This window comes from Plecotus auritus (genome assembly GCF_963455305.1).
Source record: "Plecotus auritus genome assembly, chromosome: 2".
NCBI lineage: Eukaryota > Metazoa > Chordata > Mammalia > Chiroptera > Vespertilionidae > Plecotus > Plecotus auritus.
The window spans coordinates 195,174,044-195,191,925 of NC_137771.1; the positions used below are offsets into that span (position 1 = coordinate 195,174,044).

At 44.2% G+C, this 17,882-nt stretch overlaps 1 protein-coding gene across 1 annotated transcript in view; it reads left to right on the forward strand.

The window, feature by feature from the left end:
* The window catches only part of NCEH1 (neutral cholesterol ester hydrolase 1), a 66,650-nt gene that overhangs the window by 26,990 nt on the left and 21,778 nt on the right, over positions 1 to 17,882 (forward strand). The gene's annotated exons all lie outside the window — the stretch shown is intronic.

A 17,882-nucleotide genomic window follows, 5' to 3' on the forward strand; every position in this document is an offset into this window, starting at 1 on the left:
ACTAATAAGTCTAGAACGAACCAATTTTGCTATGAAGGGGGAGAGATGAGAAACTTTCTGAGATAAATTGAAACTTTTTTCCATGGAGATGTAGTGAAAGAACCTGGAACTAGGCTGCAGACCTGCATTCCAGTCCAAACATGTCAGTGACTGGATGGTGTGGGGCTGGTCACCTTACCTCTCTGGCATTGTTTTTCTCAGTTTGTAAAGAAGAGAGTCTATATACCCGTGGGCTTTTTAGGTTTTAGAATTGCACAACTTTGTTTACATCCAGTGTAAGTTAGTCGGGATTGAGTTTTTCACCAAGGCGTTTGGTGAGGAAAGATGTCTGAAGAAATGAGAGCTGAGACCTAGACAAGAGAGAATTAGGTCAGAGAGGCTCCTTTACATGCTCTGTGGGGATGGATCTTTACTGGTTCTCTCTGAGACCGAGTTCTAGCTACTGGGAGTTCTCTACAGAATTGCACACAGACTAGATGGATCTGTTCAGTTGTCTTCTTAGGTTAATGTGGCTTAAAATCCCACAAGACATCTGAACTAGATTGAGTAGTTATTACATCTCCTAAGAAATGTATTTACTTGATTAACTTTCACCCAGATTTATGTTTTTTTTGTTTTTGTGCCTAGATAATTGCACATTAGTGAGCTGTTTCCAATTTTTGTTTATTTGTAGTCTTGCAGCATTTTCTAGATTTGATTTTCTTGAGTAGTTGCTAAGGTAAAATTAGTTTTAGTGATCTCATAATTATCAGACATGGTAATGTATGTCTTGGTAAATAGTTTCAGATATATGGGAAGCACCAGTGTGTTTTCAAGCATTATAAATATATACTTCTAAGTGTGATTATGGACACTTATTCATTCCACAAGGGCTTGGTGCACACATACTGTACGCCAGGCAATGTGCTAAGTGGTAGGGATGAAGCAGAGAAAAAATGCATTGTCATTATCCTATGGTGTCTATCTTCAAACAGAGAATTGTCTTTGTAAATATTCTCTCCCTCATTCACTTTTATATAATGACTAGAGGCCTGGTGCACGAATTTGTGCATGGGTGGGGTCCCTCGGGGTGGCCTGCGGAGATCAGGCCCCAGCTTACGCCCCTAGCCTCCCAGCCCCATAGCCCCGTCTGGCACCCTGCCTTGGCCTGGCACCACCCCCTCACCTGCTCTGACATCCTGCCTATGGAGCAATTGATCAAGGCCAGGCCCCCACTGCCGCTGCTCGTCTGCAGGGTGATTGGCAGGGCGATTGAGCCCCTGCTCGCACCTGCCCTGGCCTGGTGCCGCCCACTCACCTGCTACATCATCCTGCCACAGTCCCACTCTTGTCAGGGCCCATCAGGGCCAGCAGTGCCTCCCCTGCTGCCTGCTGCCAGTACTGCGTTGCCGACACCCGCCATGTTCCACACTGCCCCTGGTCGTCAGCACATGTCATAGTGAGTGGTCGAACTCCTGGTCTCCCAGTCGAACTACTGGTTGAACAACTGCCCGAGGGGACAATTTGCATATTAGGCTTTTATTATATAGGATTCTATTCAAGTTATAAAAGAATGATAAAATGGTAACTTTCAGTGAAGCTTCACAGAAAGGAAATGTGCTTTATCACCTGATTTACCTGTTGACCTAAAAATAAAAGGCCAAAGTAAGAGGCAACAGCATTTATTTGAGATAAAAAATAATAGCGCCTGGCTGGTGTGGCTCAGTGGTTGAACATCAACCTATGAACCAGGAGGTCATGGTTTGATTCCCAGTCAGGGCACATACCTGGGTTGTGGGCTGAATCCCCAGTAGGGGCCATACAGGAGGCAACCCATCAATGATTCTCTCTTTTATTTTTAATTTAATTTTATTGTTTAAAGTATTACAAATAGTAGTGCATATGTCTCCTTTTTTCCCCCATTGACCTCCCCCGGCCTCTCCTACTCCCCCAACCGCCCCCCCCCCCCGCACATGCCCTCACCGCCCCCCGTCCCCCCCCCCCCCCCCCCCCCCCGTGTCTTGCGTCCATTGGTTATGTTTATATGCATGCATATAAGTCCTACGGTTAATCTCTTACCCCCCCACCTCTCCCCTGCCTTCCCGCTGTAGTCTCTTATTGATGTTTCTCTCTCCCTTCCTCTCTGAAATCAATTATATATATGAATTATATGTATATGATATATATATGAATTATATGTATATGAATAGCTATTCAGGAAGCTCTGATTCAGGCAGGAACACAAATAGTGATAGGGTTAGGAGGCAAAGGCAAGGGGTATTTGAGGAAAAGGAAAGGGGAACAATTACATCAGTGAAGGAAGGCATTTCCATAGGTGCAGATAAGTTGATATAGTGATGCTAATTGTAAATAGGGTTTAAAATCTTCAGTCTGGTAGTCATATCTACTTTCTTATCTTTGCAAATGATTGTTCAGGACACAGTGTTGCTTTAGGCCCAGTTCAAAGGTTGTTTTGCTTTGCTTTAACATTTCAAAGTTTGAGACATAAGATGTACAAGGCAGTTCCCCTGAATGGCAGCTCAGACTCCATTTAAAGGTGGCTCAGTTTTAGAGGCCCGGTGCACGCGGGTACGGTCCCTAGGCCTGACCTGTGATCAGAGCCATCTTCCCCAGCTGCCGGCAGCCAGCCCCACCCCCAACCCCCACCCACCCCCAGCTCCCTGTTTGCCATCAGGCGATAGGAGCCTGCGGTGGGGCGAGAACCAAGAGGTGGTCAGTGTGCCTCTAGTGACTGGTCAAGTGGTCGTTCTGGTTGTTCTGCCGTTTGGTTGATTTGCATATTACTCTTTTATGTATATAGATTTTTAAAAATATATTTTTTATTGATTTCAGAGAGGAAGGGAGAGAGAGATTAGAAACATCAATGATGAGAATCATGGATTGGCTGCCTCCTGCATGTCCACAACCTGGGCATGTGCCCTTGATCAGAATCAAACCCAGGACCTTTCAGGCTGCAGGCCGACTCTTTATCCACTGAACCAAACCAGCAGGGCTATATTATTTTTTATATATCCAATACATAGTATGAAAGGAGGACAGTGTTTAATAATGCTAAGTTTTATTAACAGCACAGTGGGAAATAACCTTATACTCATGTTTCTTTATAAATCACTGGCTCACACACAATTCAAAACCCACAAAGAAACTGAGTCTTTACATTCAAGTTTTCTTACTGAAAATTCTTAATCGCTATATATGTCTATGCGCAAGCAGTAAAATTTAATTATGCACCATTTAATATTTATTCAGCAAAAGTAATAAAGGCACAACTAATGCAAGTAGTAATGTCCTGATTGCCAACACAGGCTTCCTCGAACCCATCACTCTCCTCTGAAGTATAAAGCTGATGATCTCTGGGTTATAAAACATAGCATTTTTCTAGGATTCTGCTTTCTCTGCACTAGGGAATTTCAGGGCTAACGGAACTAAGGAATTAAGTACTGAGAATATGTTCAGTTTTGACTTTCATGTGTAGTGTGATAGTATGATGAATGGGTCTCAAAATGGAAATCTTTACTTTGTACCTACTTGACAGTCATTATAAGCCCCAATTTCCAATCCTCTCAGAAGAGATCATGAAAAAAAATTAGTCTCAAGTTTAACTCTTCTTCACACTACACATGAAGGGTGTATAGCTAAGTGCTAGAGTCAGGTGAATAGTAAAAACTAATAATTTACTAACCTACTTATTGTGCCAAACTCATTTTGTCTTTTCAGTTGGGGTTTATCTCTTTTAGTGAAGCCAGACTTTTGCTTCCCTGGGTTTTGTACTGGGGATGAGGGGTGGGTGATGGAGAGGAGGAGATGTTCTTAGAAAGTGTCGTAAAGAGGGAGCAGGGTGGAGGGGGTTCAGCGGGGGCGGGGAGCATCTGTAATACTTTCAACAGTGAAGATTAAAAAGCAAAAAAAGAATCATAAAGACTAGATTCAAAGTAATCAAATTAAGACTATTTTAACACATTGAAATACAGTGTCAACCCTATTTCTCTCAGGGCCAACGAGTTCATCCCAACTTTCCAGCAAGCCTTTCTCTTCTATACCTTGTAAGTTACCATACTTTGTTCCCTTTTGGAATGTGGTCTCTCGTTTTTCTCATTTTTTTTTTTTCTGGCAAATTATTATTTGCTTCTAGAGACCCAGCTCAAATATCACCCATGCTGTGAACATGTTGCAAACTCCTCTGAGTAGAAATTGTTACTTCTTTCTCTGTGTATGTACCCAGGATCCTTTTCCTACTATTGCCGTGCAGAGTATATATTCACCTTATATACTGTCACTGAAGGATGGAGCCCATCTTTTTATTTCTGCTTGTCTCTGTACCAGTTGTGGTGTCTGATACACAAGTAAACACAAATGTTTGCTGAACAAGTGGATAAATAATGGATACGGACTCTTTTCCTTGTGATGGGCTATCTAACCTATGAATTCACAACAGTTGGTTATCTAACCTCTAACTATAACCAATATAGTTATCTGTTGTATAGATATTTTGATTTAATGTTGGACCTTAAACACATTCAATCTACAATGAAACATCTAAACAAGAATGTGAGGTGTAGATTGCTTCAATTTCCTGAGTTTGTTAAATCAGAATCCTCTCCTGGGCTAGATTTAGAACCTCCATTGTTAGCGACCTCCAGATCCTACGGCTGCAGCCTGCCTTCCTTCCTGAGCCTCTGGGACTGCTGGACCATCATCTCTTTTAAGGCCTCAGGCCAAGGAGTGACTGAAACTTCTGGCTGTAGAAATTCTAATTGTTGTAAAGCCATGGGCTTTTGTACTAGAGCCAGTTTTCTTAGGCCCTGTTGACAGAGGCAATCTGGTCCTGTTGACCGGCCCAGCAGATCTGCTGGCACATGTACTGCTGGTAGGGAAAATGACCTACTTCCTCACCCCGATTTTAAACCTTTTACTCTGAAGTGCTCGAAACCCGTGTGATGGGAGAGGCACAGCGTTAAATAATGGTTGGGTTAGTGATTTTATGCTGAGCTCTGAGTAATGGCATTCAGAGCGATGGGGCAGTCGGCTGGGTCCTGGTGCTCACTCTGTCACTTGGAGCTTATGATCCTGGGCAAGGCATTTAGCTTCAAGTGAGCATAAAATGAGTGTAATATCTGCTCTTCCTCTTTCACAGGTTCTTTGAGATTGAAACAAGCGAAAGTTCAAATGGTCATAAACTGTAAAGCATTGTACAAAAGAGTCATTATTGTGCTTCTTAAAATTGATTATGTATTTTATATAGTATGCATTCATTTACTATAATCACATTCGGAAGGTACACAAAGGTGTCTTAGTATAACTCATCTGACTCTGGCTCTTCTGACATCTGTAGGTGTCTATAAAAATCATTTGCCTATGACTTTTGAGTTTACCTGCCACTTAAGAAACCATTTCTCAAAGATCACATCTAATTTGCTGCTTCCTGCACTTTACATGAAGAGTAAGGTTAATCTCCATTCTGGAGAAGCCCGTAGAATGAACACACTTGTGAAGTCAGGCAGAGGGCGTGAGTGGGCAGGCTCTGAGTTGCCATCTAGCCGAAGGAAGCTTGGGAGGTTTGTTGAGGACTTGAATTCCTTTGTGCTGCCTTTAGTCAGCTGCTATCTGGAATACTCCAGTGAAAACAAATGCTGCTTGTCCTGGTGACCAAGGGAGGCATTTAGCAGCTGCAGTGGCCCCATGAAGGACCTTTGTTTATGACCAGCTCTGTCAGAGGCACTGGAAAACAATTGATTGCCAAGACTCAGGCCTTATCCCAAGGAGCTTACAATCTAGTTACTGCTATTATAGGTAACAGAGGTATGAGTAAGAAAGAACTTGAATTAATTTTTTAAAGTCTCATTTCAGCTGTCAGGTGTGTGTGTCTGGAAGGTAGAAAGTGAGATGGAACAGAACTGAGAAAGGGGTGAGAGAGAAAAGGCCCAGAGAAGGCTTGAGAGAGAAATGTGCTGCTGAGGAAGAGCTGGAGGGAAGGGAGAGGGGGGAGGGGGTGCCTCCTGGGCCCAGAGTGGTCAAGGCTAGAGCTGCTCTGCTTCGGCTGCTGACCCTGGGGGAGGCATGTATTTTCCACGAGCCTCAGTTTTCCCTTATGTAAATATGGGAAACTACATGTGTGTTCCAAGTGTAAAATCTTCCAGTTTTATGATATAGGTTTGAGAATACATTGATTGGTGAGTGGCAGTAGAGGGTGATGGTTAAGGTTTCTGGAACCAGAATGCTTCTGTTCAAATCCAGCCCACTCCTTTCTGCCTGTGTGACCTTGGGCAAGTCACTGGACACTGTTGGTCCGAGATACTTCCACACTGAGAACACTGACTGGCAGACAGCACATGTCAGTATGTCTGAGCTATTATTATACTCCTGGACATGTCTTGACAGAATATGCGAGGCTTTTGGAACTAAGCAAGTACTTTGTCTTCTATGTGATAGTAAAAAAAACAAACAAACAGGTTTAGGAACTGGAAAGAAAAAAGCTTCTCCTTTTTGTGCTCCCCCAGATTGAATTGGGAGGGAGAGAACACACGGAAGGCTTTAGGGTAAAGGGATTAGGGTGTCGGACCCCTCTGAGCTCTTTCCTTTCTCTGTTCTAGTTTACCTTGTTAACTGAGTGGGGATGAGGCTTTTCTTTGTAGCTTGTAATGAAATCCTTGGATACAGAACTAAACAAATTTGAAATTCTGTAGTAGAGTCATCTCCTCTGAGAACCCTGCTGTGCTTCCCAGGTGGTCTTAACAATTCCCCCCTCCAGTGCCTTGCTATATGGACAAGAGTGCTGCTATGCCCCACACAACTCCTTTGGTCCCTGCGTACTCTCAGAGTGTGGGAAAGAAGGTTTCTTTAACCAAAACAGTGCTGAGTAAATGAAATAAGGGAGGAAGGGCAGGTATAGGAAGGGTGCCTAACCAGATGGGAACCTACCCAAGTCCTGAGCGAGGCTCCTGCCAGTTCAGGGCCTCCAGAGAGAGGAGGCAACAACAGGGGATGTGGATTTACTTCTCACGTGTGTTCTTTCTTCCCTCTGGGACCCTGGGGCCCAGAGAACTCAGGAACTGTGCCCAGGTCATGTAGCCAATAAATGATAGAGCCAGGACTTGGCCTTGGTCTCTGTGCAAGGTCTGGGCTCGCTCTTCTCCCTCCTATTTCCTTTAACCTTTCTAACCTTGTTCGAAGAATTTCAAGGCAGGATAATGAAAAGTGATTCTTCACAACCTTTTCTTCGGAGGAAGCCTGGAAGATGGGTGTTTATATCACTTAGAGGGCTCTGCTCCCTTGAAGTCCTTGTGTGGCAAGCCGGCACGGCCATGGCATACTCAGCCCCATGTGCCAAGCCAGCTCAGCCAGGTTCGGTGAGCCTGAGAGGGGGTGGTGAAGGATTAAGAAAAGACAGACAAGAGAGCGAAAGCTGTGTCTGTGGGACGCTGTCCTCTCTGATGGAGAGCTAGCAACAGCGCCACAGCCTGTAAGCCGTGTCTTCATTTTATAGGCAGATTCCACAAGGCAAAGTAAGGGCGTGGTCAAGATGTTTACAATGTTCCAGTCTACTCAATTACATGCACCTGAACTCTATCAAGCCCACATCACTCAGGCACTTGGGACCACATGTTCAGACCATAGGCTATAGTTGTGCTGGGAGGGCTCAGCCCTCCAAGCTGGGACTTGCACGTGGCAATGAGAAGACTGTGCCCTCTCATTAGTCCAAGGCTTGAACCTGTCCAAACACTGTAGCCGCTCTCCACATCCTTGTATATCTCTCAGCTCAGGACGTGCAGCCAGTGAGTCAGCGTGGCTCCCAGTGGATGTGAAAGTGACCTTGCCAGTCACCACAGCTAAGCTCAGGTAGTGAGCCTTTATTCTGTGACAGTCTGAGATGCTATGAAGGCCTTACATAAGCAAATAAAAAGAGCATTATGAGAATGGATATCCTAAGTTCTATGCCGGGAAGGCTTTAAAAAGCACTCTAAAGTAGTTATGATGATCACCCTAATTTTGCAGGTGGAGAAACAGAGGCAGAGAGAGGTTTGGTGACTTGCCCGGAATCACCCAACTAGTAAAGTGTCAGAGCCAAGATTGGACCTTGGCCGACTGGCTTCCTAGTCCACACCCTAAACTAGTATGTAGTGCTCTGGATGAGTAGAGGAAGGGGTGAAGTAGAGAGGCAATGGAGTGCTAGGAGGGGATGGGTGGGGGGGGGGTTCGGAGAAAATTTGCTTTGTAGCTCTTGCTAATTTCCATGATGTAAGTACTCCCACCACGGCCAATTTCAAGCTACTGACCTGATGCCAACTGACTTGTAGATTTCAGCAGTTGATTTTTGTGACCTGGGAAGAGTTAGTTCCAGCATACCACTGAAGGCCATTGCCAACAAAAACAGCAGGTACAGGACAAAAGAAAGTTATGTAAGTTATACTTGAGTACATGTGACTCCAGAGAACTGGAAAGTACAAGGGTTGGGGTGGTGAGAGATGGGGTTGGGACGGAGAGTGGTATCAGACTGGAATGTCAAGTGCATTGTGTTTATTTTTTCTGTAGGAGACTGGAAGTCAAGGGAAGTTTTTAAGTAGCCAGGTAATGTGAGCAGCCTTTTAGGGTAAGAACTCTGATAAGCAGTAAACATCAGGTTATAGAATTCAGGTTAGTAGGCAAACACAGGAAATAATGAGCATATAATCAAAGCAGAGTCGGGGGGGGGGTGTGGAGGCTGGGGGTAGAACAAGATTCAGAAATCGTTGGCAGGTGGAATTGACATACGGGTAGATGGATGATTGATTGGATATCATGTGAGGGAGAGAAGGAGCTGAAGAAAATACAGGTGTCCCCTGCTGCGCCACTTTGCTTTAACGAAAGGCCTACATTAGTACCTGTTTTCGCTAACCCAGTGGTCGGCAAACTGCGGCTCTTTGGCCTCTTGAGTGTGGCTCTTCCACAAAATACCACGGGCGGGCGCGCACGTACAGTGTGATTGAAACTTCGTGGCCCATGTGCAGAAGTCGGTTTTCGGCTCTCAAAAGAAATTTCAATCGTTGTACTGTTGATATTTGGCTTTGCTGACTAATGAGTTTGCCGACCACTGCGCAACCTAAAGGAAGGATTTCATTTTTATGACAAATGGTAAAAAGCAAAAACAGCGTTCAGCGTTTGTTTTGCAGCGAGCCTTCATGGAGGTAGCACACACCCCACGCAGCGAGAGTGGCACCCCAGGAGTTACACTCAGTATCCTAGCATCAAGCCACCATAGCTTTGTACTGTGCCTGTGAGCATCTGGGCTTTTTCCCGATTTATGTTGTGCATCCATTAGCAAAATGTGTCCTAAGGTATTATTAGGAAAGCCTAAGGGAGCTTGTAAGGCTGTTACACTTAACGTAAAACTGGACTAAAAATATGTTTCCATTTAAATTCACAGTAATTGCTTCTTCGCTTCATGCCATGTCAGCTACTGAAAGCTTTCATAGGGTGCTCTACTTTCCGATATAGCAGGAGAAACCCGTAGAAGGATTGTTCCCAGCTTGAAAACTAGAATTATGGTCAGATCATTAATAAAGAATGGAGTTGCTAAGTTGGGGGTGGAGAAGAGAGGGTAGAACATGTTCATTTTCAAGAGCTTTTAGGCTAGATCGAGCATGTCAAACTCACGGCCGGTGGGCTGCATGACACGTTTGGGCTAGATCCTGGAGATGGTTGGAAATAGGCACCTGCAGCTTAAGAACCACTGATCGGGAACTGGAGAGAGAAATTTGGAAGTCACCAGCATATGTACAGAGGTCCTAGCCATTCCATTTAATAGGCTGCTAGTTAGTAAGCACTTCCTATTTGCTGGGCATTGTGCTGTAGAAGTACATTGGTTTCCTCAGGGAAAGCAGGAGTTGTGCAGTTGAGTAAAATTAAAAAATGGGACCTTGAGGAACACCATTATTAAAGGGCCAGTGGGCAGGAGAGGAAGAAATAATCAATAAAAGACACCCCCCACCCCCACCCCCCCCCAAAAAAAGAGGTATTAATTATTACGATGGCAAGAGAAAACAAGACTGGAGAAGCTAAGGGGAAGATAGTTTCAAGAAAGAACAAGTAGTTAGATGCCTGCAGGCCAAGCAGGTCATGGGCATTGGCCGGGGGTGATGGGACCATTGGTGAACCTCATAAGACAATGGGGTCAGAGGTATCCGGCCGGAAGCCAGATGGTAATGGGTTGCCTTCAAAGAGGGCAGCCTTTGAAAAGTTGCTGTCTTTAGGGTAAAGACAGAACTGATCTCAACAGAAAGCACGTTCTCTTTAGAGGTCAATGCTCTCAGCTTTCTGCCTACCAACTCTAATCTCACCTGCCATTGCCTCCCAAGCCCAACCCTTTCATCTGTCTCCAGAACCTATCTCCTCCTTCTTCCTCCAGGGGCTCACGTCAGTTATTATTTCTTTTTCTCTTCTGGAACCTTTGTCTCTGCTTGTTTACAAGCTCTTTCCCTCCAAGCATACTCAACTTTCATCTTTAAAAAAAGGTTTTCTGGTTTTCTTTACTTTTCCCCTCAGCCTCTTGTCCTGCGTCCTTCTCTACAACAGTGAAAGTACTCCTCCACATTCACCATGGATATTTCTTCACTCCCACTCATTCTGCAACCCATCACAGCCTGGCTTCCAGCCAGGCATCTTCGATTCGGCTGTCCTCATTAGGTTCAACGATGATCCCATAACCCCACTGTCAACACCAATGGCCTGCTTCGCCTCTCTACAGGCATTTAACAGCTTGTTCTTTCTTGAAACGCTTTTCCAGCTTCTTGTTTCTCTATGCCATACTAATCATTAATGCCTCCTCTCCTGTCCACTGTCCCTTCCAGTGGTTCTCAACCTTTCTAATGCCGCGACCCTTTAATACAGTTCCTCATGTTGTGGTGACCCCCAACCATAAAATTATTTTCGCTGCTACTTCATAACTGTAATTTTGCTACTGTTATGAATCGTAATGTAAATATCTGTGTTTTCCGATGGTCGCGACCCACAGGTTGAGAACCGTTGCTGTAGAGCCTAAGACCATCGGAAAACACAGATATTTACATTACGATTCATTAACAGTAGCAAAATTACAGTTATGAAGTAGCAGCGAAAATAATTTTATGGTTGGGGGTCACCACAACATGAGGAACTGTATTAAAGGGTCGCGGCATTAAAAAGGTTGAGAACCACTGCTTTAAATGATGCTGTTCCCAAGGTTTCATATTTTATTTTGTTCAGCTTTACAATTCCTGCTTTCCTTGAGCAAATTGACTCCCCCTCTCCAGTGGAATTTACCATATTGCTAAAAGCCTTCAGAAATGGTGATCAGATAGCCGGATTCAGGTTGGATTAGAGAGCCAGCCCCAAGCAAGTGAAGGAGTGGTTTTTTATTTTTGTAATCTGTGTAGGAATAGGAAAGAGGACTTCGATGTCTTCCTATTCTCACTGGAGGAGAGTGGTGCTGAACACTTGTAAAGCAAAGTGTGGGCAGGGGGCCTGTCCCACACACAAATATCTGTGTGCCTTCCCCCCCACCCCCCCACCCCCGCCACTTTCCTGCTTCTCCCAACTACTGATCATTCATTAAAACTCAGTTCAACTCAGCTAAGACCGTTTTCAGGCAGCCTCTTCACACAGCCTCTGTCTCTTGTCTCCTAGGCTGGGTCATATACCTTTTTACTTTAAGGTATACATCTCTGTTTTTGAAGTTTCTACATCATATCATAATCATCTATTGTGTCTAGTGTGTTCCCACTTTCAGGGCCTGTAAAACTTTCCCCTTACCCTGAAAGTCCTGGCTGGTTAAATAATTCAAATCACATACCGCAGTCTAACAGGAGAAAATAAAATTTTAACACATGTGCATGGGGAATCACATAAGCATGAAATTCCAAAGATGGGCAAAATGAGGTCTATATATCATTTTGAACTGAGGAGGGGGAGGTAGGCAATTCACAGGGAGATGAGAAAAAGCAAACTTTTGGTAAACAAATTTTTATAGGGCCACCCAGAAACAATGAGACATAAAGAGGAATCTAGAACAGATTTTTGCTTGGATCCTCCCCGTCTGCTACACGTAATTCATATATGCTAAGGTGACTATGTTAAGGTTTCCTTCCTGAAGCAGATTTTTTGTTTGTTTGTTTCTTTTTTGTTTTTATCTGAATCTCTTATTCAGATAAGAGAAAGAAGAAAGAGGAGGAAAAAAAACAATCATCTTGAGTTTGCTGGGCTTTAATTTTATATTCAGCTTGAAATAATCTGTATGCCAGGGTAGCATGTTCTGGGGAGACTCCCTCCTGGCCTCCCCACCACCTTTGTATGTTTCTGGGAAATAGGCCCTTGTGCTTTAAAAGTTCATCCTGTACCCCCAATGCTTTAGACCAGTCATGACCAAATGGGTGCTTAATAAGTGGTGGTTGCGTGAATTATCTGACTTGATTTACTTGGTGATTCTCAAGATGGCTATGTATTGAAATCACATTGAGAGCTGAAAAAAATACCGATGCCTTTGGCCACACTCTCTGAGATGATTATTTTATAGGAGTGAGATGGGACTCAGGCACTGGTAAGTTTTAAAACTTTCAGATGGAGCTAATATGCTGCCAGCTTTGAGAACCATCAGATTAAATGAATAAAGTAATACTCTAGTGCCTGCTCTATGCCAGATGTTTCAATAAACTTTTCACAACTAATGGCCTGCTTGGCCTCTCTGGAAGCCAGGCTGTGATGGGTTGTGAAATGGAAGGAGATGAGATTTGTTTTTGTTAACACACAGAAAAAGCACAGGCTCAGAATGATGTGATAACTTTGCATAAATCACAAAGTTGGTAGGAAGCTGTGGGGACCCTATCCAGAGTACGCCGGATGCTCAAGACCACTCTGAGCATGGGAATCCTGATCAAAATGTTCAAAATGCTGTCAGAGGTGCACAGCAAGGCCACAACTATCGCACTGTACACTGCACAAGCGTGTCCTTCTATAACCCAAAATAGTGAGTTCACATTTCGGAAAGAAGTCTCTTTTGTCTAAGTAGTATAAAGCTGTCACTGACCAGCCGGAGGCAGCTGCTCCTATTTGGGGCTGTATTATGGAGAAGATGTATTACTGACCAGCAGGCTGCTGCTGTGGGTACGGATGTAGGAAAGATGTATTGTTACCTAGCTGGTGTACAGCTACTGTATGAGACTTTACTTTAGAGAACTGTTTTGTCGAGTGGCTCCTTGTTAGCAATGGCTGCATGGCCACTGGCTTCTAAATAAAGACTCTCATATATACCTTCAACTTCTCATGACTTCTCCATCAAATACCCGGTGTCCATGAAGGTCCAGTCCCTGGCAGAGGAACTGAGTTCCAACAGAAGCAGAGCTAGGCTCTGACTCTGTTGCCTTGCATTGCCTTTTCAGCTTCCCTCCAGCGGTGGGGAACCCATCCAGTCTCATCCATTCTCTCAGAGGTGGTGCAGTAGCCAACTGGCTGAAGTGTGACAATTGGAGCTGTGCTCTACTTCCAAGAATGAAGTTGGATGGGAATCAGCCCTGCAAGGGAATGTCTGTGTCACAACTACCCTGTCTTTCATATTTGTAAGACATTTGTGCCTTTTCCTTCTGGGCTGCTAACCCAATCTTGCCTCCAGGTCTCTTTTCTCTGGAGCATAGCCATTCCAATAGCTAGTTGGGCAACGCTTTCCACTTCCCTTCCCTTTTAATTTCTGAAATGAGCCTATATATCTAATTTTCCTTTCCAAGTCACCTGCAGTTTCTTTAAGATTCTGATGCTGATCTTTGATGTTTGTAACACTGTTCTCCTTTGGCAAGTCCTAAATGATGTATACTTATTACAAAGAGATCTAAAAAAAATCAGCATTTTTGAAGAACTTTATAATATCTCATATTCACTAGAAGATATACTGGAATCCTACAAGTTAACTTAAACATAAATTATACGTTAGCTTAAAGTTGCTCATGGCCAGCCCTGACCAGGTAGCTCAGTTGGTTGGAGTGTCGTCCCTCGCACTAAAGGGTTTTGGGTTTGATCCCTGGTCAGGGCACGTAAGGGGAGCAACTGATCTACCTAACTGTTCCATTGGCTTTGCATGGAACAATTCTAAAATGAATCTTATCTTACCTTCCCTGAGTGTTCTGTCCGTGTTCTCCGTTTCTCACACTCCAGGTGAAAACCCTGGGCATCTTTGAATCTTTTCTCTGTGTCCCTCTACCCTGCCTACCTGCCTCACAGCCCCTCCTCTCTGTGAGCAGTTGCCAAGGCCCATCAACTCTGACTCAGTGATCCTTCTGATGTTCCCACCCCCGTGCTCTCCAGGGGCAGACCCTCATTTTCTCTCCTGCAAACAACCACCTGGCTCTTATAGCGGTTGCCTTTGCCTCCAGTCTCTTCTCTTAAACCACCCCATCGGGTATACACTTCAGCTGCATAATTCTTCCTAAAGAGTAATCTCATAACAACAATAAAACAGTGTCCCACAGTCTTTGTTGTTTTACCGTTGAACACTAACTAAGGTCTACACTTGAGAGCATTTACTCTGCCAGCAGCTTTCCTGCTGCACTTCCAGTCAGACCGGATCGTCCTCTCTGCCAGAAGTTGCTGCTGGTGGCCCTTAGTCCAGATTTGGCCTGCAGGCATGTTTTGTTTGGTTCCCAACTTAAAAAAAAAATCTGAATCGATGCTTTAAAATCAAAGGAATTTTCTTCAGAGTTAAAGTCTCAAAGAAAGTACAGGGAACTGTGAAAGCTTCAGAAAAGATGGGAATTTGGGGAAAGGGAGGGAATCAGGCAAGACTTAAATTCTTACCTATTTAAGTTCTCAGTACATCTTTTACCCACCTTTAAAAAATATATATACACACACACTAGTATACTGATTTCAGAGAGGGAGAGAGAAATAGAAACATCAGTGATGAGAGAGAATCATTAATCAGCTGCTTCCTGCACAACCCACACTGGGGATCGAGCCGGCAACCCAGCCATGTGCCCTGATCTGGAATAGAACCGTGACCTCCTGGTTCATAGGTTGATGCTCAACCACTGAGCCACGCAGGCTGGCTACTCCCCTTCCAGAGGTTAATCATGACCATAGATTTTCATGCAGATAAATGGTCCATGAAAAATTGTTTTTCTATACTAGGCAGAAGTAAAGCAGGATTTAGAGAGGAGAATTAAAAAACTGTTTGACAGAATGAAATGACCATCACTGGAAAAAGGTGGAGAACCACTGACATAGAATACAGCCTTTGAATCTAGGAAATGCAGCAGTAGTCAGTTGCAATAGAAGCTCTGAGCATTTAATGTGGTTGGCTCATGCTGAAAGTTGACCACGTGCTAAGTTAGTTACCTGTGTGGGTATCAGTGGACTGTGGCTTTTCCCCAGCCTCCCGTCCATTTTGACATAAGCATACAAATGAACTTTTTAGAGATAATTGTTTTACATCTCTTTAAGCCGAAATAATTTTAGAATTTGATCATCCTCATCGTCCTACTTACAAATGTACATCGGGGGGAAAACGGTTATCTCAGTTTCTCTAAAAAATTGCACTACCTGTCCCCCCAGGCTGACTCCAGAAGCTGCAGTGATCTTCTGGATCGGAGGTATAATACGAACATTAACTATAGAAGGCTTAGTGTGGACCAGCCACTATTCTAGTGTTTTTTTTTTGTTTGTTTGTTTGTTTTTCTTTTCATGAACACTGGCTAGTGGGTTTAGAATACAGTGCTTTCCAACTCTTTTCATGGCAGGCATATGTATTCAATAATAATATTTATATGGGACACTGAGATCATGAGCTCAGGAGTTTGGCTGTCCAGGGGCTGAGGGGTTCTGGGTAACAGTACATGGGTATTCTTCACTGTGCGCCGTGCACCCTGTGCTGGGAAGCTGTGTGATGGGGTATTGCAGACTTTATCTAGTCTAATGCCGGGGTGATATCCAGCATCTAGAAGGGTTCAGGAATCTGGAGAAGGCGCTGCACGTAAATTAATAAAGAGACTAGAAATATAATATAAATTTGTAATCCATGGGGGAGCCAGAGGAAGCTTAGCTGTGGTAGCTAAATTCTCTCTATCTCTGGACCCAGGGCTCTTTTTATTCCCACATTGTGGCCTATAGCAAAGTAGATACACATATCAAAGCTAAGTTTGGTATACAGTAGGCATTGTCAGGTTGGGGGAAATGCCCTAGCCAGTGGTCGGCAAACCCATTAGTCAACAGAGCCAAATACCAACAGTACAACGATTGAATTTCTTTTGAGAGCCAAATTTTTTAAACTTAAACTTCTTCTAACGCCACTTCTTCAAAATAGACTCGCCCAGGCCGTGCTCGCGAGCCGCAGTTTGCCTAGGGCTGTGGTCGGCAAACCGCGGCTCGTGAGCCACATGCGGCTCTTTGGCCCCTTGAGTATGGCTCTTCCACAAAATACCACGGCCTGGGCGAGTCTATTTTGAAGAAGTGGCGTTAGAAGAAGTTTAAGTTTAAAAAATTTGGCTCTCGCCGAAACCGGTTTGGCTCAGTGGATAGAGCGTCGGCCTGCGGACTGAAGGGTCCCGGGTTCGATTCCGGTCAAGGGCATGTACCGTGGTTGCGGGCACATCCCCAGTAGGAGGTGTGCAGGAGGCAGCTGATCGATGTTTCTCTCTCATCGATGTTTCTAACTCTCTATCCCTCTCCCTTCCTCTCTGTAAAAAATCAATAAAATATATTAAAAAAAAAAAATTTGGCTCTCAAAAGAAATTTCAATCATTGTACTGTTAATATTTGGCTCTGTTGACTAATGAGTTTGCCGACCACTGCCCTAGGCTGTTTAGCTGTTTGGCCAGCAGGAGGCAATAACATGTAAATGGAAATGCCCTCAGCTGTCTGGTAACAGGCAATAATATATGCAGATCTTTAGGTTTGGGGAAATGCTTCCGGCTATTCCAGTAGGCAATAACATGTATTCAGTCCTGCTGAATATGGAAGCCCATCAACCTTTCGAGGAATTCTTGCATTTATTATGACATGCTGGAATTAGCCTCCAGCACTAGTCCTGATTTCTGCTGGTAGCATTGCTTCCTGGATCTTAGGATGGCATTAAATATTTTGCTAATCATCAGTGTTCTGTTTCATGGTCTACAGAAGGGCACTGTTACTCTCCAGCTACTCCCCTTCCCGCGGTTAAGAGCTGCTTGGAGAAAGTTCACACAGGTGTGCCTGACTAGTTTCCAATCACTCCGACACCTCTGAGCCTCTCTAGTTTGACTGGTCTCTGCTGCTTCCAAATCTGTCTTTGAAACACAGCGAGTAAGTCCTGAGGAAGGTCAGTTTCACAAGTGCACTCAATAGGAAGAGCCCGTATAAGAGGTGAAGAGAGAGGAGTGCATTCCACAAGGTCTTTGCTGAGGGGATGACTTGGGTTTCTTCTCTCTATGCTCCTTCTCCACCCAAATAACTTTCTGTGGACATTTAATACGGAGCTCAATGCCCTCGGGGCTCAGAGGGGAAGTGACGGTGCTGTATGTTCTTTGCACATTTCTGAAAAGATCCTGGTTGTGATCCTGGTTTAGCTTGCTTCTAAATGCCAGGGTTGCAGTTGACTCTGCTCTTCCCTCTCACACCTTATTCCTTTCCCCTACTCTCAGACAGACTTAAATATGTAAGTTAAAAATGAAGTAAATATAAAACTTTCCTCTTATTTGCATTTAAATAAGGTATTTTTTTCCTCCACTCCTTCTATGCTTTTGAACTGTGATGTGCTGATGGAAGAAAAAACAAAAAGAACTGAATCCTGGAATTCATGAGTTCCAGGTTTCAGTCCCGGAACTGCCACTTACCCATCTAAATGGGCAAGTTTATTTCATTTCTACACCTTTGTGATAAGAGGGGACTGAGGATACCTGTCCCAGTCCCCTCTC